Here is a 27097-nt window from a genome sequence, read left to right on the forward strand (position 1 = left end):
TGTCAATGACATATAGGAATTTTGCTAGCAGGGAAAAGGAGGTGATTATCCCTCTGTATAAGGCAATGGTCAGGCCTCACCTTGAGTGCTGCGTACAGGTCTGGAGGCTTGTACGCAGGAAGGATGTAGGTTTGCTTGAGTGTGTACAGAGAAGGGCAACAAGATTGGTGAGAGGAATGAAGGGATCCTCTTACCAAGAGAGGCTTAAGTTGTGCAAATTGCAGTGGCTGGAGACTAAGCAGCTGCACGGTGATCTAATTGAGGTGTATAAGGCTTTGAATGGGTTGAGCATGCTGAATTCTGATGGGATCCTTCCACTTGTTCAGATTACGAACAAGTGGAATTTAAGGGGGCATAAATTCAAATTAAGAAAAGGCAGAGGTAGAATAGATGTGCGGAAATTTGCCTTTAGCCAGCGGGTGGTTAATTGCTGGAACAAACTTCCATCTGTCATTATGGAAGCTGATAGGTTAAATTAATTTAAGGAGGAACTGGGCAGGCATTTGGAGGGAATGGTGTGATTTTTTTTTTTTTTTTTGGCCTTTTTTTTTATGAAAAACCCAAACACGAAGGTATCAAAACCTATAGTACTTAGTACCGTGCATGGGTTGAAGGAGGAGTATGGGGGGAGGGGGATGCCGGAAACTTTGTTATAGAAACTAAACATGGGTTTCACCACTTCAAGCCTCCAATATGCTGCATAAGCTCATACACTTGCTTTCTTGCATCACATGCCACTACTACTACTACAAGTGATTCATTTCTTCTTCTTACTCTTCTTGGTTCAGCCAGACCGATTATATTCTAATTCACATTTTCCAATTCCTCTTCCAGCTCTAATATCCTATTACCACCAATGAGCGATCTTACATTGTAACAGGCCAAGTTCAGTTTCCGTGCATGGCAACCTGGTCGTATCCAGAGATTCTTAGCACCCTCTGTTTCCACTCTGATCCTCTAGCTGCTGTAAGAGGGGGAGTGAAAGCCATGGGGACTGAGGGCCATTTGTTTTGTCATGCTGTCATGTACTGGAGGGTTTGGATCTTTTTCTCTTCACGCTGACCAGGCATCTTAAAGAGAACCATTCTACAAGTTCGTTGCCACAAAAATGATGTAACAGGGCTTACCAACGAGAAGGTGTGAATGAGTATATTTTTGGGAGGGAGGTCAATTAGATCACTACATTGCTACTTTTTCATAGATATCATAACCTCTATGCATACTTCTCTATGCAACGCCTGCTAAAATAAAGTGTTCTGCGCCTTATTTGATTATTAGTGTATGCCAGTACAGTATATTAATAAACAAAGAAAAAAAAATGGTTAAAAATTAGAATGATACAAAAGTGGTGTACGCTACAAATATGCCAATTTTTTTTTTTTTTTTTTAAATTATTAATTAGGATTTTTCAAGGAACACTAATGTTCCGTGAAATATTCTAATTAATAATTTTAAAAAAAAACACTGCCCTAAAGAATTCCTTATGTGTGATTGTAAATACAAAACTCTCATTCAGTTTATCAGAAACATAAGCAGGATCATTAATTTGGACCAGGGCTTACCAACGTCTGGATGAATCAAACCAGTTTGATTCATCCAGACGTTGTTTGATTCCTCAACGTCTGAAGAATTTGATGAATCAAATTCCTCAGACCAGTTTGATTCATCCCCTTCCTTCTAATGTTTACATAAGTTTTTGCTGTTTTCTTTGCATCCTTCACCAAAGATTTCTCATAATCAGCCTTTGCTTGCCTAACTTCCTTGGTGACTTGATTACAGACTAGTTTATATCTGACATAGGCTTCTGTGTTGCCTGATAATTTATATGCATCACATGCATTTTTCTTCTGTGCCATAAGTCTCATCAGTTCATCTGACATCTATTTAGGCCTAAACCTTGAAAAGTATTTATTAGTTAGTATGAAAAACCTAAACAGCTTATATGATTAATTCTTGAATGCTTCCCATTCAGAATTTGGTGATAGTAACATCATCAGTTGGTCCCACTATAGAGAATTTAAAAACTCTCTGAGACCACTGTAGTCACCTTTAAGAAAGCAAAAACCCTTCCCTTTACCCTTGATGGTAGTTACACCTTTAAGTAAATCACAAATCAATACACTGTGATCACTGCCACCTGGTGGTTCTTTTATCTGCAGATTATTAATGGATGAATTATCATTGCTTTTTAACCCAACTTGCACAACTGAGGTCAACAGAATTCTTAATGCTGCCATCTACTGTAAACTGTGTCTATCATTACTTAAACACAAATAGATGGCAGCATACACTAGTTAGTTAAAATATTTTATACATTAACTGACAAGTTGAAGCAATATTCAATATGCAGAGCAAAGTATTCCCCAGACTCACACATGAAAATTTAGTTCTACATACACACTCTGAAAAATTATATATGAAAAGAGTTATTTATTTATTTATTTATTTATTTATATATATATATATATAAAAGAGAGGTAAGTTAACACAAAATTTAAATAAAATTCATAAATCATAAAAATCTTCATGTAATTTATGAATTTTTATATAAATGTTTCATTTTAAATTTCATTTAAATGTTACTGGTTGTGACGTTTCTGTGCATGAAAATATTCCTTTTGGTAAGAAATAAATTGTGTTTATGCTTCACAACCACATAAAATGAAGGATTCACAACACGGAAAGGATACAAGAACATCACTGTGTAATGCCATCCTATGTACTGTGTGCACATCAGTGGAGCCTGTAAGCCCCCAAAAGATGATGATACAGCCCACAAGACAAGGACCAGTGGTGCAGTTCACAAGCATTTCTAAATTTTACATGCCTGTTCTACATACTTATCTGTGGGCAGATGACAGTGGGTATTAGGTTTGAAAACGGGCCAAGCTTCTTGTGAAAACAATGGTCTTGAGCATAATAGTTTGTTGCATACTGATGCACCACATACTCCAAAAATTAAATGGAGATCCCAGTTTTCAGAGACTACCTATCAAATATACAAGTGCTGCAAACCAGTATATAAATCGTATGGGCTACACAAGTTAGTTGGCCTCTTCATGGCACAGTGAGCCAAGCTGACTGATTTCATGAAGGTATTGTCAGATATAACAATTCTGACTTGTTAATTCGTGCAACTGATGACAGCAAAGACCATCCAAAGTCAACCATCAGTGGCTGTACACTGGACAGCGGTGATGGTGGTACTGCCACATTTCCATGAAATGAAAGTGTAACCGTGCCACCACCATCCAGCAACATAGGAAGACCACGAAAGCTCACAACGCATGACGAGAAGGTTATTAGAAGGGTAGCACACAACAATCTTATCAAAAATCAGCATAAAACACTGACCTGAAGTTTAAAGCATCAACAGAGATTGAGGCCTGTATGAACATACTAGATAAAGGGCTCCACAGCCTCGGTTTTCACAGGACAGCAGTACCATATAAGTCAAAGATCATCAGCTGCAATCAGTAGTCAGCTGGTGCAAACAAATGCCTTCTTTTTTTTTTTTTTTTGTTGTTGACACATCGGCTTCTGTGGCCATAATGCACCTCCCAAAGTTTTTGCATTTTACTCTGATCCAAGCCCGAGGCAGGATTCGAACCCGTGACCTTTGGGTTGCCAGGCAGGCACCTTATCCACCTAGCCCAGTCAGCAACAAATGCCATAATTGGTCCACAGAGCCGTGGAAATCTGTTCTATGAAGTGACAAATTTTGTTACATCCTGTCCCAATTAGATGGGTGGGTGCAATTGTGGAAGATACATGAAGAACGTTTGCTACAGGAGTGCACTGTGCCAACAATGCAGTTCAGGAGGGATAGTTTATGGTGTGGGCTGCTTCTCGTATACAGTAAAGAGTTCTTCAGTGTGGCTTAACACACTGAAGAACTCTTTACTGTATACACAAGGAACACGCTGTACACAACACCTTTCATGGCTACATGTCAGAGGTAAGTTGGTAGATTATGAAAAACCATATAAACTGATGCTTACCTTAACATTCTGGACAATTCAATGCTCCCACAGCATAGCAACTCTTTGGTATAGACCCACATTTGTTTCAACAGAATAATGCCCAGTACTACTGCATGTGATGACAAAACTAATACTGTATCAGGTATCAATTATTATTATTAAGTATTAGTAAAACTAATACTATAATGGAGTATCAAACATTAGTTTTGTCACCACGCAGATTAGAGCAGTTTCAATTGTGTCTGACTTGATAACAGAATCCAAAGATGCTCTGAAATGTCAAATTTAGGGCAATATTATCTGACTATCTGGTTGCTGGAGAGGCCTTCATCCTGCAGTGGATTGAAAATGGCTGATGATGATACCTGACTATAACCTTACTTCGCAGTAATTATACTAAACTTAGGAACCAAAGAACTATAATTGCTGTCAAAAGGAGTATTTATACTAAATTTCATGTTAATAGTTAACCCAGTAGTTCCCAGCCTGTGCTCCGCAGAGACATAACATAAAATAACGTATTTATACGTTATTTTATGTTATGTCTTAATTTAGGCTTACTGTAAAATATAATTTTATTGCATGGACATTGTAAAATTGTTTAAATTTCTCTTTACTTTACACTGCCTTATTATCTATCCCTTCTTCTCCCCCGTAACACTACTCTTAAATACCATTAGCTTGAAAACATAGGGTAAGCCTAAGGGGCTCCTCCATAGAAATTGATTCTAAAAAGGGCTCCACGGGTCAAAAAGGTTGGGAATCGCTGGGTTAACCCATTCCCTCTAATCACCTAATCCTCCCCCATTAATTATTGCTATAAAAACCCAACCTCCCAGAAGTATCCATACAAACATAGCATGAAGTTGTGAACAACCAGATTTGCTGGGAATTTAGTAGGTACACATTTAATTTCTCTATTAAATGTGCTACTTGTAAAATTATAGTTATACAGTAGACTTTTGAAATAATGGCACCTTTGGGGATTCGAGGTGCCGGTTATTTAAATTTTTTTCGTTTCTAGAAAGTTTTATTTTTAATATATTTAATGCATAAATAATGAGGCCAAATAAGAAATTGAGAGATTAAGAATGCAATTTTATTAACTACACATAAAAAAACAAACATGTTGACAAATGAAACTAAAATATATCATGTCTGCATCAGTAGCACAGTGGTATCGTCACCATCCTCCCCACACGGGGGGGGGGAACTCCGGGTTAGAATCCCATTGACGGTGCAAGGGACTTTTATAGGCTTTTCATCCAGCAAAACAGGCAAATTGAGCAGAGAACACACACAATTTACAGACACAATACACAAGAGTATATGAATTTCGGCTGACCCTAATTTAATAGTTTGGATTATACAGTGCATTCCGGCTAATTGGGGCGGCCGCTTATTTGGAGCAAATTATGAACAGAAACAAAACAAATATTTAGCGTGAATTAGTTCCGCTTATTTGGGGCAATGAAGGTCTTGATTGAACAATAAACTATATTTAGATGGCGCACACAAACATCTAAATACAGTAAACCCCCGCTATTCGCGGTATCTGCATTCGTGGTTTCGCGTATTCGCGATCGCCGATTTAATATAAAAGGAAACCTAAAAAAATGTGAATTTTAAAGCGCCGTGAATATTTTCCGCCACAAAAAAAAACATAGGCGTGGCTAAAATTATCTTTCGCGGTCAAAACAGTGCTCAGTAGGCAGGGGGGGGGGAAGGGTGACAAAATCACGAGCATGGATGTTTCTCGCTGATCCTTGTTCAGTATGTGTTATGCGCTTGTCATGGAAGGTTTCGTCGTTTGCTTTTAATTTATATGCTTATAAATTGAATAAATTTATCAATTTATAAATTGATATGCTTACAAAAGTGATAAATCTACTGTTTTGCAGTGTAAAACACTTTTTTGAGTGTGTTAACGGAAGAAAGTGACTTTATTGTGGACAAGTTATTTTTTACTCGTACAAAAATATGGCTACGAATAACAAGGGAAATGTGAAAAGATCAAAGAAGGTAATGACATTAGCGAATAAAATTGAGTTATTAGACAAAATTTCTAATGGTGAAAGTGTCTCCTCAGTGGAAAAACATTAAAAAATCAATGAGTCAACGGTACGATCAATCAAAAAATCAGAAAAAATATCTGCCGTAATGTCTGTGAAAACGTGCTAATTGCTTAAAAAATTTGCTCTGTAACTCGTGATGTTAAATTAGAAAAAATGGAAAAGGCTTTAAATCTGTGGATAGAAGACCAAACTCAAAATAAAATTCCGTTAAGTTCACTCAACATTCGTGAAAAGGCAAAACTCTTTTATCAACACTTTAGCGAAACTGGTGATAGCACTGGCGGGATAAGTTTTTTTGCTAGCAAAGGCGCTGGTTTAAAGATTTGTTTTGAAATTTCTAATAAATATTACATTTAATATTAAATTGTTTCTTATTTTCATTTCGATGCCATATGCTTGCATTTCACTATGTATTGTCTGTGTACATAGTCATATTTTGAAGGTACATATAATACATACATAGACAAAATTTTAGACTACTTTTTCTTATATATTTCATACTTTGGAACGGAACCCCTTTATTACTATGGGAGCCATAACTCAGTATTTGCGTTTTCGGTATTCGTGACATTTCTCACGAACGTAACCCCCGCGAATAGCGGGGGGTTTACTGTATAGTTTATTGAACAATAAACTATTTTAGATGGTTAACAAAGAGATCGTGCGGGCAGCAGCCAAATCAGTTATTGCAAAGTCGTGCTGTACAGTGGTTGTTTTATGTTTGTTCTGTGTCGTGGTAATCGGATTCTGAAGAAATTTTGCTTGCAGTTGTTTACGATCACGCTAGGTACATATGTATACATCTTGTGGGTTAGAATAGATTAAAAACTGTACCAAACAGTGCACTGATTTTGGCTTCCCCCTCCTCTTTTTTTTCAGTACATTTAAGACCCCTGTCAAGATGCCATGTAAAGATTTGTAGCTTTCAGAAAAAAAATCGCTATTCTTGACAAGATAAAAAGTCAACCTCCTAACATCAGTCATCATCAGCTAGGGGAGATAATAAAGGTGCCAAAATCTACAATTTCACGACTGCTACAGCAACAAGAAAAACTTAGAGAGGAGTGGACATTGCACGTGGATTTAAAGAAAACATCTCATAAGTGAAAGAGGGAAGGCAAAGATCGAGACGTCAAAGATGCTTTGAATCAATGGTTTTCCACTGTATCTAAACGAGGAGTGCGTGTAGCATGATTTTTAGCATAGCAGCCCTATGCTAAAAACCAGGTCAGAAGAGTTGGCCAAAAAGCTAGGTCATGTATATTTCAAGCGACGGATGGTTGACTGTCTCAATGGAAGTGTAGACATGACATGACATTAGTTACAAAAAAGCACATGGCAAGAAGGACAGTGCTGATGCTACGAGTGCTGAGCAATGGAAATCTGAAAAACTGCCAGAGTTGCTTAAAAAATTTAGTGGGGATGACATTTACAACGTCGATGAAACAGGTCTGTATTATCGTGCTACACCAGATGGTTCCCTCAGCTATCAACACATAACACTGTCCGGTTCAAAGAAAGCAATGGATCGTGTAACAGTGTTGTGCTGCTCAAACATGTCAGGAAATGATAAACTCAAACATTTGATTATTGATAAAAGTGCCAAACCTCGCTGTTTCAAGGGGCTTACAATAGGTAGTTTGCCAGTTTCATATTATGTCAATAAGGAGGCGTGGATGACCACATATATTTTTATGCAGTGGTTAATGAACTGGGACACGGAACTGCAACGGAAGTCGAGAAAAATTCTGTTGATATTGGACAACTGAATCGCACACTAATGTAGCTGGTTTAAAAAATATTGAACTGGAATTTTTACCCACTAACACCACATCCCTGATGCGGGAATTATAAAAAATTTGAAGATCTATTATCACGGAAAGCTGGTTAATCACATCCTTGAAACAATTGAGGAAAATCTGCTGACATCATCTTCGAAATCAATAGAGGTTAGTGCAAAAGTTTCAATGTTAAAAGTTGTACAATTTATCGCCGATAACTGGCGAGGAATAGGCAGAAAAACAATTCGGAATTGTTTTGCTAAATGTGGTTTCACGACTAATTGTGATTCAGATGCGATAAGCTGTACAGAAAATGAAATGGCTTCGGAACTGCAACAGGTCCAAAGTTATGAAGAATTTTTAACGATTGATGATAACCTTCAATGCTGCGACGAAAATGAAGATTATGAGGAAACGATTATTGAACAAATTGCGGCAAAACACTCAGAGACACCGAAAGACCAAGAAAATGATGACGATGATATACCTAAGTGAGTGACTAACCAGGATGACAGGAAATGTATTGCTGAATTGAGATGTTATTTCATGCAGGAAGGCAATCCTTTATCAGCATTAGATACCTAAGTCGACTTTGTTCAATTGCAGTCCATAAAGAGAACACGTCAGGATACACTTCATAATTTATTTCAAAGTAAGAACCCTTAAGTAATGTGTAACCTTTGCTTGACACGGACGTTATTCTGTACTAGTAAATTAATAAGAGGAGTTTACCTCAATATAGTACGTAGAACACTTCCGTATGATACCCTCCAGAAATTAAAACGGAAAAAACGAAAAAAATCGACAATTTACCGGTACATTAAAGTAAAATATAAATAATTAAATAATCAATTTAACACAATTCAAAATCAATTTAAAACAATTAAAATTCAAATTAACGCAATTAAAAGAATCTAACGAAAATATTCAAAACAATTTTCCTTCCTTTGTTTGCCAGGGTGAATTTAAACCAAAAAATTTCAGGCATAAAACAACTAACACTGGCGACATTGCGTAATATTGTTAACCTTGCCTTAAAATCTCGATATTCGAATAGGAAGGAAAATCGTTTTGAATATTTTCGTCAGATTCTTTTAATTGCGTTAATTTGAATTTTAATTGTTTTAAATTGATTTTGAATTGTGTTAAATTGATTATTTAATTATTTATATTTTACTTTAATGTACTGGTAAATTGTCGATTTTTTCGTTTTTTCCGTTTTAATTTCTGGAGGGGATCATACAGAAGTGTTCTACGTACTATATTGAGGTAAACTCCTCTTATTAATTTACTAATATTATTATCAACGTAGAACATATTGAGTATTACAGCTCTGATTCATACTATCTAATTAATTTTTAAACTCTTATTGACTATTTCATTCACTTCCTGTCTCTCCAGTAGTATACAATCGATACACACAATTATGGGAGATTTTTTTGAATGGCTTGGTACAAAATTACATTAAATCTACACTAAGGTACTCGGCCCAAAGTTACCATATTTCTTTCCTAAAATATTGCCTTCAAAACAACATTGTTCCGAAGTTTGCCAGGGTGAATTTAAATCAAAAAATTTCAGGCATAAAACAACTAACACTGGCGACATCACGTAATATTGTTAACCTTGCCTTAAAATCTCAATATTTGAATAAACAAAAATACCTTTCCCGGGTTAGGAAGCTTCGCGATAAATTAAAAAATTATCTTCATCCGAACGAAGGAAGGAAAATCGTTTTGAATATTTTCGTTAGATTCTTTTAATTGCGTTAATTTGAATTTTAATTGTTAATTTCAATTGAATTTTAATTGTTTTAAATTGATTTTGAATTGTGTTAAATTGATTAATTATTTATATTTTACTTTAATGTACCGGTAAATTGTCGATTTTTTCATTTTTTCTGTTTTAATTTCTGGAGGGTATCATACGGAAGTGTTCTACGTACTATATTGAGGTAAACTCCTCTTATTAATTTACTAATATTATTATCAACGTAGAACATGTTGAGTATTACAGCTCTGATTCATACTATCTAATTATTCTGTACTGTATCTTCATTTTACATATGTGCATTATATGTACATAAGTACATTTTGTTTGCTTTTAGCTTAGTTATTTTTAAATAAATGTTTGTACCAATATAACTTAAATACAGTGTGCTTTCTTTAAATACCACATTCCCTTTATTTTATTCATACCTTTTTGCCTCCTTTAGAATGTGCTTTTCAGCTCATTAAAATTTTGCTTAATTGGGCCAAAGTGATCTGTCCCGATGTGTCCCAATTAATCGGAATCAACTGTATCAAGTTTGTCATTAAGTTTTAATGTTGTTCTTCTTTTCTTCTCTGTATGAGGTTTATTAACTTTAGTATGGCTAATATGGCTACTAATAATAATAATAATAATAAAATTATTATTATTATTATTAGCCATAGTGAGGTGTTTTTAATTTAAAATAAATGTAAAACAGCAGTATAATCTGTGATATCAGTACAGAATTCACTTTGAAAATGGCAAAAATAAACAAATACAGTAATCTCGTGACTTGCCATTTTCTTTTTTTGGCACTGCAAGACATCTGCACTGTATGTATACATCCAATCTCAATGTGCCATTATTTCAAATGTGCCGTTGTTTGGGGTACCGTTATTTCAACAGTCTACTGTACTACCTTTAAATGCAATAAACTATGCCAACAAATCTAGTCAAGATATATTTATCTATCAAAAAATATGTTTTTGAGAATGAACTATGTTCAAAATTTTTCTCCTTATTACATATTTTTAACCCTAAGGGCTCACATCTGGTGAGTATGGGCTTGGCACACCCAGAGTCCTGAGCTGGATATCATCATTCTTCTCTTTCTTGGTGATTCCCTTCTACTTCTGACACACTCACTCTCAGGGTAATTCAGAAAAATTTTTTGGCTGATGCAGCATGAGCCTCAGGCTCCCTTGCACCATATGGCTAATAATAATAATAAAATTGAATGATACTGATGAAGGCATATCTCATCCACTGGTGGATCACATCTAAGTTTGCAGATAATAAGGCAGGTCAGTTAATCAGGGCCATACTTATGAACAGGCATATGAGGCACTAGCCTCGGGCCCCAACATAGAAGGGGCCCTCACAAGGCCTGTTATTTCAAATTTTTAAAGCAATTTAATTTTTTAACACCTTGATCTAAACTAGGGCCCCACTTGTACCTAACAAATGAACAGAGACAGATGAAATTTATTGAAAATGTTTGACTCATGTCTGTGAAAGAACAGATTAATTTCCAGAATAAAGGAAAATCACCCTCTCCTAATTCTCTAATACAGCGTAACAGTAGAACACAGGTTGACCCTAGGGTACAATCCGTGTCGGGAATAGGCCATATCTTTTCCACTGGCTATGAACACAAGAAAGCAACTGACCAGCATGACTTCTCGATGCAGTATGTGCAAGTCAGTTATAAATGTGTTATGGACACCACTTTTTTTTTTTTTTTTGGTAGTTGTTGGCGCATAGGCTTCTGTGGCCATAATGCACCTCCCAAGGTTTTTGCAGTACTTTGATCCAAGCCCGAGGCGGGAATCGAACCCGCGACCTTTGGGTTGCCAGGCAGGCACTTTACCCACTCGGCTAGCCCGGTCAGCTTGGACACCACTAAATTGTGGAATGTCCCTTCAGTTCTTAATTCATGCATTCTACAACAGCAGGAGCTCTATTGCCTAAAGGCCAGAGGTGCGAACGATGCACAAAACAGACTTTAGTTCAGTACTCTTCTTTATATTTCACAGTATTACAACATTTGTGCTTAAACAGATCGGTAAAAACAATTGTATTTTTCTGATTATATTTATATATGCAAGTTTTTTTTTTTTTTTTGGACTCTAGTATCTTTAAAGGGAGCTCCTACAAGAGCTTAGGGCCTCGAGAAGTGTAAGTACAGCCCTGAAGTTAATGACAGTAATCAGGGTACACTACTGCAAAAAGATCTAGAAAAATTAGGCAGAAGTGGCAAGTGAAGCTTAACTTTGACAAATACAAGGTACTGCATGTGGGTAGCAGTAATCCCAAAACAGCATACCAACTATATGGTGCCACACTCAGGGCAGTGAGAATGAAGGAAACCTGGGGGTAAATGTGCAGTCAAGCATCAATTTCTCTGAGCAGTACATATGGGCTGCTAGACCAGCTCATATGGTTTTGTCAATGATATAAGAAAGTTTACCAGCAAAGATAAGGTAAAAATCTCATACAAGCAAATGGTTAGGCCACATCATAAGGACTATGTACACGTAAGGCCTCATTTTAGAAAATATGTCAATCTGCTGAAACTGGTGCAGAAAAAACAAAATTACTAAGGGTGATGTGGGAAGGTTCTTTTTTTTTTTTTTGATGCTGTATAAGTGCTTACTTTCTTGTGCCATTCCACTACTAATACTAAAAGGATAACACCTGCTGTACTGTAGTTAAATAAGAAACTAATGGATGGTTGGGTGGGAGAAGACAGAGAGCGATAATCAAAGGACAACTGTTATTAGTAGAGTTCCCCAAGGTTCTGCATTGGGCCCCTTGTTGTTTTCTGTATTTATCAATGATACTGATAAAGGTATATCAGAGTAATGTCCAAGTTTACAGAAGATACAAAGGTTGACAGGGCTGTAATGACAGTAATGAGAGTGCAGTACAGCAAAAGAATCTAGAAAAGTTGAGTAGATGAGTTGATGTAGAGGTGGCAACTGAGAAAAGTTGATGTAGAGAACGTATGGGAATGAAGTGGAAAAATATGTAATTAATGATATTGAAATTTCAATGGTTATTTAATGAAAAGACTCACGCCTACAGGCTCCTGGGGTTGATGGCATATACCCTATAATTTTAAGTGAGAGCATCACTAGACTCTGAGTGATTCCGTTGGATTGGAAAAGTGCCAATGTATCGGCAGTACATAAAGGCGGTTCTAAGAGTGCAGTGGGAAATTACCGACCGGCCAGACTAACTTCAGTAGTAGGGAAAATGGAGGCAATGATCAAGGGTGTAATTCAGGATCATTTAGATAGAAATGGAATTCTGAAGGATACACAGCATGGTTTTGTAAAGGGAAAATCATGTTTAACAAATGTCAAAATATGACATGTCAAAAAATGTCAAATTTGACAGGGTCACTCATGAGCTGGATTTAGGGAATAATTTCGACATTGTTTATTTGGGTTTCAGCAAAGAATTTTACTCAGTCCCACATGAACGGTTACGTTATAGGCTGGAACAGGGAATCACAGAGAAAATCCTTAAATGGATAGCAGGATGGCATCAGGCAGAGGGTTGTGATAAATGGTTATTCCTCAGATTGGGTTAATGTAAGAAGTGGAGTTCCCCAAGGATTGGGACCACTGTTGTTTATGATTTTCTTAAATGACATAGATGAAGGGATAGAGGGTGTGATCGCTAAATATGCAGATGATGTAAAGATCATTGGAGTAGTTAATGATTACTCCCAAGTAGAGCTTCTTCAGAGTGACCTAGATAGACTTCAGGGATGGTCAGAAAAGTGGCAGCTATGCTTTAATTCAAAAAAATGCAAGGTCTTACACCTGGGGAACAGCAATCCCAAAATAAGAGGTGGCAGAAGTTTAACATTGACAAATGCAAAGTACTATATATGGATAGCATAACCCCAGAGTAATGTACCAACTGTGAGGTACTACACTCAGGATAGTGGAGAATGAAAAGCACATGGGGTTAATTGTGAAGTCAGATATGAAGTTTTCTGAGCAGTGCAGACAGGGTGCAAGAGTAGCTCATGGTGTCTTGTCAGTGATATACAGGAATTTTGCTAGCAAGGATAAGGAGGTGATTATCCTCCTGCGTAAGGCAATGGTCAGGCCACACCTTGAGTACTGCATACAGGTCTGGAGGCATCATTTTAGAAAGGATGTAGAGCAGCTGAAACAAGTACAAAGAAGGGCAACGAGATTGGTGAATGGAACAAAGGGTTGTGGTTACCAAGAAAGGCTTAAGTTCTGCAAATTGCAGCATCAGGAGACCAGGCATCTGTGAGGTGATCTAATTGAGGTGTATAAGGTCTTGAATGGTTTGAGCAAGCTCAATGTTGATGGGATTCTTTCTCTTGCTCAGATTACACACTTAAAGGGACATAAATTCAAAATGAGGAAAGACAATTGTAGAATAGATGTGTGGAAATTTGCCTTTAGCCAGCGGGTGGTTGATAGTTGGAACAAACTTCCATCTGTTGTAGTGGAGGTCGACAACTTAAGTAAATTCAAGGTAGAACTGGACATGCATTTGGAGTGAATGGATGGGTGAAATGGGAAGGGGTTTTATTTTTTTGGTTGATGCTATATAAGCTTGCTTTCTCATATATGCCTCTACTAATGCTAACTATAAAACATCCTCTAGGTAGCTTTCGCACTAAAAAAACAAAAGCTAGATATAAACTGGTTCAGCTATTATTCTTTGTCAAATAACTTCGTCCAATAAGAGTTTTTCTATAACAGAAAGTTGCTGACAGTTTAGTGACTATAGTGGGAGTCCATCATACAGTACCTCTGTCAAAAGTCATTACAATTCTTGCAAGACAGAAACCACAGTAACTATAAAACAATGAATTGACAGTTTAAGCTAACAGCTGCCAGACTGACATAGAAATACTAGCTGCTAAGGCCAATTTCTTAATCACCACGATGACCACAGTGACCTGGTTTACCGTGCCCTCTCAAACTTTCTTGCCTGACCTATAAAATATGCATTTAAATCCTAACATGGTTAAACTCTACCTTAAAATGCTTATAAGGCTTTAGAAGGTGCACATGTAATTTCTCTAATAGTTATACCACCTGTAAAAGTATAACTATACCCTATCTTTTACAGCAGGGGTGGCCAACAAGTCGATCACAGCTTTAATTTAGGTCAATCACAATGAATTTTAAATATACAGTCATCCCTCAATTTGCGCGGTCAGGTATATTATCAGAATTTTATATTGCGCAGCAAGTTTCGCTACCTGCGCGTTATTTTTATTTTATTTTTTTTTTTACGAAGCTTCAAAAATAGGAATGAAGAGCAGATTTTGAAAATTTATTTTTGTTTTTTTTGCATGATTGAAGATTCCACTGAACGAGAAACACATTTCACCATAATAACGTAAAATCCCACAGAATTCCAGCTGTCGGTATTATTGCAAATGCAATAAGATCAAGTTTACTAGCCGTTTATAATTAGATTGCACTAACAGAAAAGCCCAATAAACCGAAAAGTGCAAATTGTTTTATGGTCGTGATCTCAGAAACAGCTTTAGAGAAATATCACAAAGGCATTCAAAACTGATTCTTATAAGGATATAACTAAACAGCGCAATAAATGGTGGTGTGTTTGTCCGGTTATTCTGGAAACAACTTCCTTATTCGGGAATACTCTTCTTCAATTATCCTACGTTAGCTGTTCAGACAGAATATTTTTCTGGTTCTTGCAACTTACTTAAAGTACTTTAATTGGTAAGCATTGCTTTTGCTGATTTAATAACCGAACAGTACTTATATGCTAATTTAACACCTTTTGATTTAAAATGAATACTATGAAAAAAAGTAAAACGTATCATTTTCATCAAGAGTGGGAACAAGAATACTTTTTTGTAATGGTGAAAGAAAAATGTTGCTGTTTGATTTGCGATGCTTCTGTGGCCATAACCAAAAAAAGGATTTTTAGAAAGGCACTTCAATGCACTCCATGGAAAATACCAATCGGATTTTCCACCGATTAGTCACCTTATAAAAAATAAATTAAAAGAACATAAATCCATATTATTCGCACAACAAAATTTCTTCATGACATCTAATTTACAATCTAAAGCAGTAACTGTAGCATCATTTAAAGTGAGTCATCTTCTTGCAAAAAAATGCAAATCATTTTTGATGGTCAATTCATCAAAGACACATTTTAAGAAATAACAGATTCTCTTCTTGAAAATTTTAAGAACAAAAATGAAATTAAAAGTGCTCTTCAAGATCCCCAATTATCTCAAAATACTGTGATGCGACACATCGAAAAAATGAGAAAAATGTGAGCGAACAATTGCGTGCTGATATTGCTAATTGTGTGTCCTTTTCTTTACAACTGGATGACTCTACAGATGTCAGTGATACAGTTCAGTTGCTCGTTTTTATTCATATGATTTTCGATGATTCTGCCACTAGAGAAGAACTGCTAGGTATGGTTTCGTTAAAAGAAAGAACTAGCTTGATATCTTTAACTCATTCAAACATTTTATTTAAAAAATTAAATTACCACTATTTAAGCTCGTATCAGTAACAACAGATGGAGCTAAAGCAATGATGGGGCATCTTAATGGATTCATCGCAGTGTGCCAAATGGATGATGAATTCCCAGATTTTTTTGAGTTACCACTGTATCATCCACCAACAAATGTTAGCCAGCAAAAGATTAAATACTAAAAGTGTTATGGACATTGCTTTCAAAATCATGAATTTCATCAGGGGACAATCTCTTCAAAGGAGACTTTCCAAAATGCAACTAGATGAAAAAGAACTGTATCTGATATTACACACAGATGTGAGGTGGCTAAGTCGGAGTAAGTTTCTACAGAGATTTCGAAATTTGTTGAATGAAATTAAAAAATTGGTTGATCAAAGGGGAGATGATTATCAGCAGCTACAAGATATGGAGTGGTTGTGTGATCTGGCTTTTTTGGCAGATTTTACCAGTAAATTAAGTGATCTGAATTTGGAATTACAAGAAAAAATGTGGGTGAAATGATTAGTAGTATTTCTGCATATAAATACCAATTTTTGGCATTGGCTAAGGATCTCAAAGAAAAAAAATTTGAACATTTTGCAAATATGCAAGATCATTTGCAAAAATATCCTGTTTTTGAATTTAATAGTGAGAAATATGTTTCTGAAATTTAGAATGTTGTGGAAAATTTTGAAACCAGATTCAGTGATTTTAAAACAATTAAAGACATTGTTCAATATATTTCTTATCCATTTAATGTCAACTTAGATAGGAAACAAATTGCAGAAAAAAATCGCTGCGATTTTTCACATGGAGAAAATATTACTTGAAAATGAAATTATTACATTGCAAAACGATATCTTCCTAAAAGCAGATCATCAGAAAAAGAGTTTTGGAAATATGTTTTCGAAGAAAAGTACCCAAATGTAAAAATATGCAGTGAACTTTTAAATTCCTGTTTTGGTTCCACATATCTCTATGTGAATCGGCCTTTTCGTATTTGAAACAAATAAAGAATCACTGTGCTCTTACGGACTTGCATACAGAAGATTCTTTACGGTTGGCCTTATCACAGTATATGTCCGATTTTGAGAGCTTCGCACATAACATGAAGACACAAACTTTGCATAAATTAAAATTTTGAATTATGAATGAATTTAAAATAAGAATTATGAATTGTAATTGAATTTTAAAATTTATAAACAACATTTTTCAATATGTGTTAACTTTTTTAACCTTGTGCAATGAAATTTTTGAAATGGTAGATTGCGGCACATTTTGAAGGGAAAAAACAGATCGCATCACAAATTAAGTTGGCCACTCCTGTTTTACAGTATCACAATTTATGTTACAATATAAAATTATGTTACAAGATAAAAATATATCTAATGAACAGACTACCCCTGAGTACCTTCTAGTGAAAACCTGATCCACAAATTATTTCTTCTACAGTACTTTCTGGTAGAAAATCATATACAGTGATCTTGAAATATGCAATTAAATGTAATACTCAGCATAATGAAATCAGAACCATGGCAAACAGAATTGTCTTCAGCACAACAGTAAACTATAACCTTTTTCAAATTTAACATCACAGGCATTCTACAAATTTTATTAAAAAGAGCAAATTTTCTGTGAGCTGTCTAGAATGGGTACTTATAGTAAAATATCGCCAGTGATTTTTATAATTTGCATCTATTGTAATTAGAACAATTTTTAATTACAAAGAACACTTGTAATAAGGAACTGGCTAACTAATTTACCTTTGAAGTTCAGCATTTCATAAACTACTGGTTTGTAAAAAAATTATAATTTGGGAATTTTCAGATGGCTTCAACCTGAAAATTCAAAATATATTACACACTTTAGCTCCTTTATTCCAGCAATCATAGTCCAGAACTCCAATGGTTTGGCAAAAATCTTTAAAACTGCTACTCCCAGAGCCTGCCTATGATTCATTACAGATGCTGAAACCATCACTTAAACTTTGCTCCATTCCTCTTGGTGGCACCAACTGGCACTGGCAAAACTAAAGAGATTGATGTGGATTTGTCCATCAGTGGAAGGAAAGTTAGTTATCTGCTGTATGGTGCTAGTCTGACAGATCTCCAAATTGTGTGATAACTGGGAGAGGAGAAAACTATCTGGAGACTACTCTTATCCTACTGCACCCTCCTCTGAGAGTGGAGTAGGTAAATGGTAAATACTTTTGGCAGTGCCTGGCTGGATACACATGTGGGTCAGGAGAAGATCTAAGAATGAAAAAACCAGAGAAGATGGAGATACCCTATAATTGCTCCTTGGACTATGCTGAATGAACCAGATTTCCTTAAACACTCTCACTCTCTCTCACCTGGTTGGGCTTTAAAGTAAGAACATGTGGGACCTGTTAATAAGGTAAGTCCATTAAACACATAGCCATTAAATAAAATAAGTGTTTCTCTTATTCTATTTATTGAACTTGCCCAAGTTAGTTATTTTTTGATATTCTTTATTCTGACAAAGATAATTATCTTTAGTAACAGCAGAGTTGTCTTTCAAAATTCGTCTACCTCAATTCCAAAGCATAATAAGAGGAATTGATAGAAATCAAAGCTATAAAAATATATGAAAGTTCTCAGCACATTTTGAAAAACAAAATTTTTTCACGAATTTTTTTTAGTTACACTTTTATCATTTTTTCAATGTTGAAAAAAGGTCGCAAGTTGGGGTTGAATGTGAAAGTGTCTGCAATTCTGCCCAGACATGATAGGAGGGAGTATATGATGAGAGCCTTGTCAATCAACTCAGCCCTGCAGAGACTGTACAAAGCTCAAAGGGTAGAATTGTTTTCAGCCTGGTCAGTGCTTGTTGATAAGAGATACTGCTTCCACAGGGATTGGGTACACTTAAATAGAAAGGGTGCAAGAATATTTGCTGATGCTATCGAGGCAGTGTTAGGTGGGTCGGAAAACTGCTAGTTTGGAGAGATACACAGACTAGGAGGTTAACAGTGGCCGCAGGCAGAGGCAAAAGTGATTCTTGCATTGCACTTATTAGAATCAGCAGCAGACTGGAAAGCTAGGTAATGGAGATTTCCAGGACTGCTGGGAGTCTTAGTGGAACAAATAAATACATAGGCTGTTTTAGGTTAACTAAGAGTAGAAACAGGTGCATGTATACTTGCATGTACACAAATGCTAGGAGTACAGTTAATAAATTTGATGAGCTTAAAGTGCTAGTCAAGACACCAAAGGCAGATATCAAAGACGTGGTGTTACACAGACATAAGCAGTGCAGAATAGGAATTTGGGGAGTACAATGTGTACAGAAAGGATAGACAGGAGGGCAGGAGGGGTTATGCTGTTAGTTAAGAAAAAAAAATCTAAGGAACTGCATACAACTGATGTTGGTAGACAATGCAATGTTGAGTCTGTTTGGTGTGACATAAGCACAAGTAAAGGAAAAATGAGAGTAGATGTGTGTTATAGGCCTAATGAATCTGATGAGTATAATGAGCAATTGTGCATAGAAATAGAGTGGGCCAGTAAATCAGAATGTCTTATAATGGGGGATTTTAACTTTCCAGATATTGACTGGAACTTGTGGTTTGGTCACTCGCACACTAGCAAGACTTTTGTGGATTTGTTGGATGACTGTTTTCTACAGCAACGTGTTTGAGAAGAAACCGGAGTGAGTAATACTCTTGATCTGATTATCAGCAGTGATTATTCGTGCATTAAGAATTTGCAGATAAAGGAACCACTGGGTGACAGTGGTCACATGTACTGATGTGGGAATTACTTAAAGATGTAACTGCCATCAAGACTAAAGGGAACGGCTATTGCTTTTGTAAAGGTGACTACAGGGGTCTGAGACAGTTTTTAAATTCTGTACAGTGGGATCAAATGATGATGATGTTACAAACATTGAATTCTAAATGGGAAGCCTCCGGGGACTTAATTTTAGAGGCTACTAGGCTTTTCATTCCAACTAAGAAATACTGTTCAAGGTTTAGGCCTAAATGGATGTCAGATGAATTAATGAGGCTCGTGGCAGAGAGGAAAAATGTATGGGATGCATATAAAGTATCAGGTGACACAGAAGCCTATGGCAGATATAAACTACTCTGTAATCAAGTCACAAAGGAGGTTAGGCAGGCGAAGGCAGCTTACAAGTTCTTTACTTATGTAAACACTAGAAGGAAAGGGATGAATCAGACTGCACCACTAAACATAGATGGGTTGACTATTGATGATTATGCTCAGGTAGCTGATAAACAATGAGTATTTTGCATCTACAATCATACATGAGGAGTTATTCAATGAGGGAAGGGTCAGATGTGTATCAAACTCTTAACAGAGAGCTAAGTGATTTTGTAATAACTGAGAGCAAAGTGGAGGAGAAATTGTTGAAGTTAAACATAAAAAAAGGCAACTGGGGTGGATGAGATCTATCCAGTTATATTAAAGGAGGCAGCAAAGGAAGTAAGCAAACCCTTAGCCATAATTATGAGAGCTTCCTTGGACTCAGGGGAGGTCCCCATGGACTGGAGGTGTGCAAATGATCACCAATTCACAAAGGGGGGGTTCAAAAGGCAACAAGTAACTATAGAACTGTTAGTTTAACTTGTATTGTGGGGGAAAGTAATGGAATCACTGGTTAAAGAAGCATTGCAGGATCATCTATGCAAGACTGCCGTAACAGTTAAGACACAGCATGGGTTTGTTAAAGGGAGGTCTGGTCTGACCAATTTGATTGGATACTATGATGTGGTCACAAAGGAACTGAATGCCAAAAATAATTTTGATATCATATACTCGGATTTCAGGAAAGCTTTTGATACTGTTGCACATGGAAGACTGCTGTACAAATTGGAGAGATATGGCATTAAGAGTAAATTGCTACAATGGATAAAGGGATGGTTGAGTGGGAGACAATAGAGAGTGGTAATCAATGGACACTGCTCTTCACAGACAAATGTTATTAGTGGAGTTCCCCACGGTTCAGTGTTGAGCCCATTGTTGTTTTGTATATTTATCAATTATATTGATGAAGGTATATCAGGTTTAATGTTCAAGTTTGCAGATAATACAAAGGTTGGCAGGGTTGTGAACGACAGTGAAGACAGTATGCTACTCCAACTGGATCTAGATAAGTTGGGCAAATGGGCTGAGAAGTAGCAACTGAAGTTTAATATTGACAAATGCAAAGTACTGCATATGGATAGCAATAACCGAAGAGAAGCGTACCAACTATGTGGTACTACACTCAGGAAAGTGGAAATTGAAAAAGACCTGGTGATAATTGTGCAGTGGAATATGAAGTTTGCTGAGCAATGCAGACAGGCTGTAGAGCAGGTCATGGAGTCTTGTCAATGATATATAGGAATTTTGCTAGCAGGGACAGTGAGGTGATTATCCCATTATACAAGGCAATGGTCAGGTCACACCTAGAGTACAAGTCTGGAGGCCTCATTTTAGGAAGAATGTACAGTTGCTAGAACGAGTACAAAGGGCAACAAGATTGGTGAGGGGAACAAAGTTCTGCAAATTGAAGCGCCTGGAGAGTGCGAGATGATCTGACTGAGGTGTATAAGGCCCTGAATGCTGATGGGATTCTTCCTCTTGCTCAGATTAAGAACCTGAGGGGGCACAGATTCAAATTGAGAAAAGACAGTTGTAGAATAGATGGGCTTAAGTTTGCCTTTAGCCAGCAGTTAGTTGATTGGTGGAACAGACTTCCATCTTTTGTTGTGGACGTTGATAGCCTAAATAAATTTAAGGCTGAGCTGGCCAGGCATTTGGAACAAATGGAGGGGTAAAATGGGAGGGGTTTTTTTTTGGCTGATGCCGCATAAGCTTGCTTTCTTGAATCATACGCCTCTACTGATGCTAATGCTAATTTAAGAAATAATGATGTGGATCAAAACTAAGGACCATATTGGGACATATTGAAATATCTAGTAGTGCTAAGTTGCTGTGATTTAAAGAGTCAACAGCATGTTCATCAACTGGTGGATTATGTGCCTAAAGGTGAAAGAAATGCAGCAAGATACCTATACATGGTACAACATTACAACCAGTATTAATGTCAATACAGTTTTGTTTTTGTTCTTTTAATTTTAAAAAAGGCAAGTAGAAAAAATATTAACTAAGAAAAGTCATTTAGCTATGGCAGAAGCTAGTTTACCTCCCTCTCTCTCTTGGTCCAAAAGGTACTTCCCATGGTGCTGAAAAATCAGTGATCTAGCAGAGTTCATATCCCAAGGCTGCTGGATTAAAGGAGTTCAAGTGTACTGCTGTATAATAAAAGATATAATATTCCAAATGAGTTGCTCGCTCAATTTAATAAGATTAATTCTTTAGATGTATCTTCTCAAACCCAATTGATGATCTCTATTCCTGTACATGACATTTAACTATAAAAAAAAGAGAGAAAGGACTCTGATGCACTAAAAAAAAAAAAAAAAAATATATATATATATACACACACACACACACACACCCCCAAAGATATATACAGATATATAATATTTATTTTAATTCAAATGAGTGTTTCCATTAAAATGCACTGGAGTCTATCTTGCTGATTTTTAGGTTTATGCTATTTTTCAACTGGATCTTTTTTCTTTTTGCCATATGTGGGCTAAGATTGTTCAATTCGATCTTAAAATTGGATTATACATAGTCCAATTCTAAATTTAAATTTGATGATTTCTGAATTAAACTTTTGTCTTATCAGCTTTTTTCTCAATGGGAAAATTGTTCCCCATCTTCAATTTAGAAGAATATCTCTACTTCAAAAACAAATGAAACTGATTTTATCTGAAACGAATAAAATCCAATCAAATGGTTATAATCTGATAACATACAACAACTGCACTTGTATTCTACCATTCCCAGTTAAATACATGTAGTAAAGAGCAAATGTCACAAAAGTGGAGAAGAAACTGTTGAAGATAAACATAAGAAAGGCACCTGGTGTGGATGGAATCTATCCAGTTATATTAAAAGAGACAGCAAAGGAAGTAAACAAACCCTTAGCCATAATTATGAGAGCTTCCCTGGATTCAGGGGAGGTACCCATGGACTGGAGATGTGCAAATCTGACCCCAATCCACAAAGGAGGATCAAAGGGAGACAGGTAATTACAGACCTATTAGTTTAACTTCTGTTCCAGGGAAATTAATGGAGGCACTGGTTAAAGAAGCTTTAGCATTAGCATTAGCATTAGCATAGGCATTAGCATAGGCATTTGATGCAAGAAAGCAAGCTTATGCAGCATCAGCCAAAAAAAAAAAAAAAAAAAAAAAGTAACATAAATAAATAAAAATAACCACTTCCACTTCACCCCTCTGTTCGTTCGAAATACCTGTCCAGCTGAGCCTTAAACTTATTTAGGCTATCAACTTCCACGACAAGGGATGGAAGTCTGTTCCACCCACCAACCACCCGCTGGCTAAAGGCAAATTTCCGCACATCTATCCTACATCTGTCTTTTCTCAATTTGAATTTATGCCCTCTCAGGTGATTTTTCTGAGCTAGAGGAAGAATCCCATCAGCATTGAGCATGCTCAAACCATTCAAGGCTTTGTACACCTCTATCAGATCACCCCGCTGGTGCCTAGTTTCCAGACACTGTAATTTGCAAAACTTAAGCCTTTCTTCGTAAGAGAACCCCTTTGTCCCATTCACCAATCTAGTTGCCCTTCTCTGTACTCGTTCCAGCAGCTCTACATCCTTCCTGAAATGAGGCCTCCAGGCCTGTATACAGTACTCTAGGTGTGGCCTGACCATTGCCTTATACAAGGGAATAATCACCTCCTTATCCCTGCTAGAAAAATTCCTATATATCATTGACAATACACCATGAGCTACTCTTGCAGCTCGTCTGCACTGCTCAGAGAACTTCATATCTGCCTGCACCACCACCCCCAGGTCCCTTTCATTCTCTACCACTGTCAGTGTAGTACCACAGAGTTGATACGTTGCTCTGGGGTTGCTGTTTCCCATATGTAATACTTTACATTTGTCAATGTTAAACTTCATTTGCCACCTCGAAGCCCATCTGCTCAACCTTTCCAAATCCTGTTGCAGCAGCATAGTGTCAGTAGTGTCCTTGACAACCCTGCCAACCTTCGTATCGTCTGCAAACTTGGACATTAAGCCTGATATACCATCATCAATATCATTTATAAATACAGAAAACAATAAAGGCCCCAATACTGAACCCTGAGGGACTCCACTAATAACATTAGTCCACGATGAGCAGTGTCCATTGATTACCACTCTCTGTCTTCTCCCCCTCAACCACCCCTTTATCCATAGCAGCAACTTGCCTCCAATGCCACACTGCTCCAATTTGTGCAGCAGTCTTCCATGTGCAACAGTATCAAAAGCCTTTCTAAGATCCAAGTATATAATATCAAAGTTATTCCCTGCATCCAGTTCTTTTGTGACTGCATCATAGTATCCAATCAAATTGGTCAGGCAAGACTTCCCCTTAACAAAACCATGCTGTGTCCTAGCTATAACTGAAGTCTTGTCTAGATGATCCTGCAGTGCTTCTTTCACCAGTGCCTCCATTAATTTTCCGGGAACAGAAGTTAAACTCACAGGTCTATAATTACTTGTGTCAGCCTTTGATCCCCCTTTGTGAATTGGGGTCACATTTGCACATCTCCAGTCAATGGGTACCTCCCCTGAGTCCAAGGAAGCTCTCATAATTATGGCTAAGGGTTTGCTTACCTCCTTTGCTGCCTCCTTTAATATAACTGGATAGATCCCATCCACCCCAGGTGCCTTTCTTGTGTTTATCTTCAACAATTTCTCCTCCACTTTGCTCTCAGTTATTACAAGATTCTCTAGCTTACTGCTAGAGTTGAATACACCTCTGGCATTCCCCTCGCTGAATAACTCCTCATGTGTGAATGTCGATGCAAAATATTCATTTAGTTTGTTAGCTACCCGAGCAGGATCATCAACAGTTGACCCATCGATCTCAAGTGGACCAATCTGATTCATCCCCTTCCTTCTAGAGTTTACATAAGTAAAGAACTCTTTGCTGTTTTTCTTCGCATCCCTTGCCAAGGATCTCTCGTAATCTGCCTTCGCCTGCCTAACCTCCTTTGTAACTTGGTTACAGATCAACTTGTATCTATCATAGGCATCCGTGTCACGTGTTAATTTGTATGTATCCCATGCATTTTTCTTCTCTGCCATATGCCTCATTAGTTCATCTGACAACCATTTAGGCCTAAACCTTGAACAATATTTCTTAGTTGGTATGTAAAGCCTAGTAGCTTCCACGATAAGTTCTTTGAATGCTTCCCATTTTGAATTTGCTGTTGGCAATATCATCAGTTGATCCCACTGTATAGAATTTAAATACTGTCTCAGTCCATTGTAGTCGCCTTTACGAAAGCAATACCCCTTCCCTTTACCCCTAATGGTAGTTACCTCTTTGAGTAACTCCCACTTCAGCACACTGTGATCACTGCCACCAAGTGGTTCATTTATCTGCAGATTCTTAATGCATGAAGAATCACTACTGATAATCAAATCAAGAGTATTACTCCCTCTAGTTGCCTCCCGAACATGCTGATGTAGAAAACAATCATCCAATAAATCCACAAAAGCCTTGCTACTGTGTGAGTGACCAGCCCCCAAATTCCAGTCAATATCTGGGAAATTAAAATCCCCCATTATAAGACTCTCTGATTTACTGGCCCACTCTATTTCTCCGAACAGTTTCTTATTATACTCATCAGAGTCATTAGGCCTATAGCACACTTCGCAGGACCATCTAGCCTTCAGTTATAGATCGGACACAGCATGTGTTTGTTAAGGGGAATTCTTGTCTGACTAATCTGATTCAATACTATGATGTAGTCACAAAGGAACTGGATGCAAAGAATAACTTTGATATCATATATTTGGATCTTAGAAAAGCCTTTCATACTGTTGCACATGGAAGACTGCTGCACAAATTGGAGCAGTATGGCATTGGAGACAAATTGCTGCTATGGATAAAGGGATGGTTGAGTGGGAGAAGATAGAGAGTGGTAATCAATGGACACTGCTCTTCGTGGACTAATGTTATTAGTGGAGTCCCTCAGGGTTCAGAGTTGGGTCCATTGTTGTTTTCTGTATTTATAAATGATACTGATGATGGTATATCAGGCTTAATGTCCAAGTTTGCAAATGCTATGAAGGTTGGCAGGGTTGTTAATGACAGTACACTGCTACAACAGGATCTAGAAAAGTTGAGCAGATGGGCTGGGAGGTGGCAAATGAAGTTTAATTTTGACAAATGTAAAGTACTACATAAGGGAAGCAGTAATCCCAGAGTAACATAAAAACTCTGTGGTACCACAGTGAAAGTGGTAGAGAATGAAAACTACCAGGGAGTAATTCTGCAGGCAGATACGAAGTTTTCTATGCAGTGCAGACGGTCTGCAAGAGTAGCTCATGGTGTCTTGTCAATGATATACAGGATTTTTTCTAGCAGGGATAAGGTGGTGATTATCCTCTTGTATAAGGCAATGGTCAGGCCACACCTTAAGTACTGTATACAGATCTGGATGCCTCATTTTAAGGATGTAGAGCTGTTAGAACGAGTACAGAGAAGGGCAACAAGATTAGTGAATGGAACAAAGGGTTGCACTTACGAAGAAAGGCTTAAGTTTTGCAAATTATAGTGTCTGGAGACTAGGCACCTGCGAGGTGATCTGATTGAGGTGTATAAAGCCTTGAATGGTTTGAGCATGCTCAATGCTTCCTCTTGCTCAGAATAATCACCTGAGAGGGCATAAATTCAAATTGAGGAAAGATGGTTGTAGGATAGATGTGCGGAAGTTTGCCTTTAGCCAGCGGGTGGTTGATTGCTGGAACAAACTTCCATCTGTCATTGTAGAAGTTGATAGCTTAAACACATTCAAGGCAGAACTTGATAAACATTTGGAGTGAGTGGATGGGTGAAATAAGGGGTTTTTTTTTTTTTTTTGGCTGATGCT

General features: G+C 37.0%; 1 protein-coding gene across 4 annotated transcripts in view; it reads right to left on the bottom strand.

The window, feature by feature from the left end:
- Positions 1-27097, bottom strand: part of faf (ubiquitin carboxyl-terminal hydrolase-like faf) — a 1326265-nt gene that overhangs the window by 1296347 nt on the left and 2821 nt on the right. The gene's annotated exons all lie outside the window — the stretch shown is intronic.

The sequence above is a fragment of the Mastigoproctus giganteus genome, chromosome 9, assembly GCF_048544385.1.
Source record: "Mastigoproctus giganteus isolate SK-2022 chromosome 9, ASM4854438v1, whole genome shotgun sequence".
Classification (NCBI taxonomy): Eukaryota; Metazoa; Arthropoda; class Arachnida; order Uropygi; family Thelyphonidae; genus Mastigoproctus; species Mastigoproctus giganteus.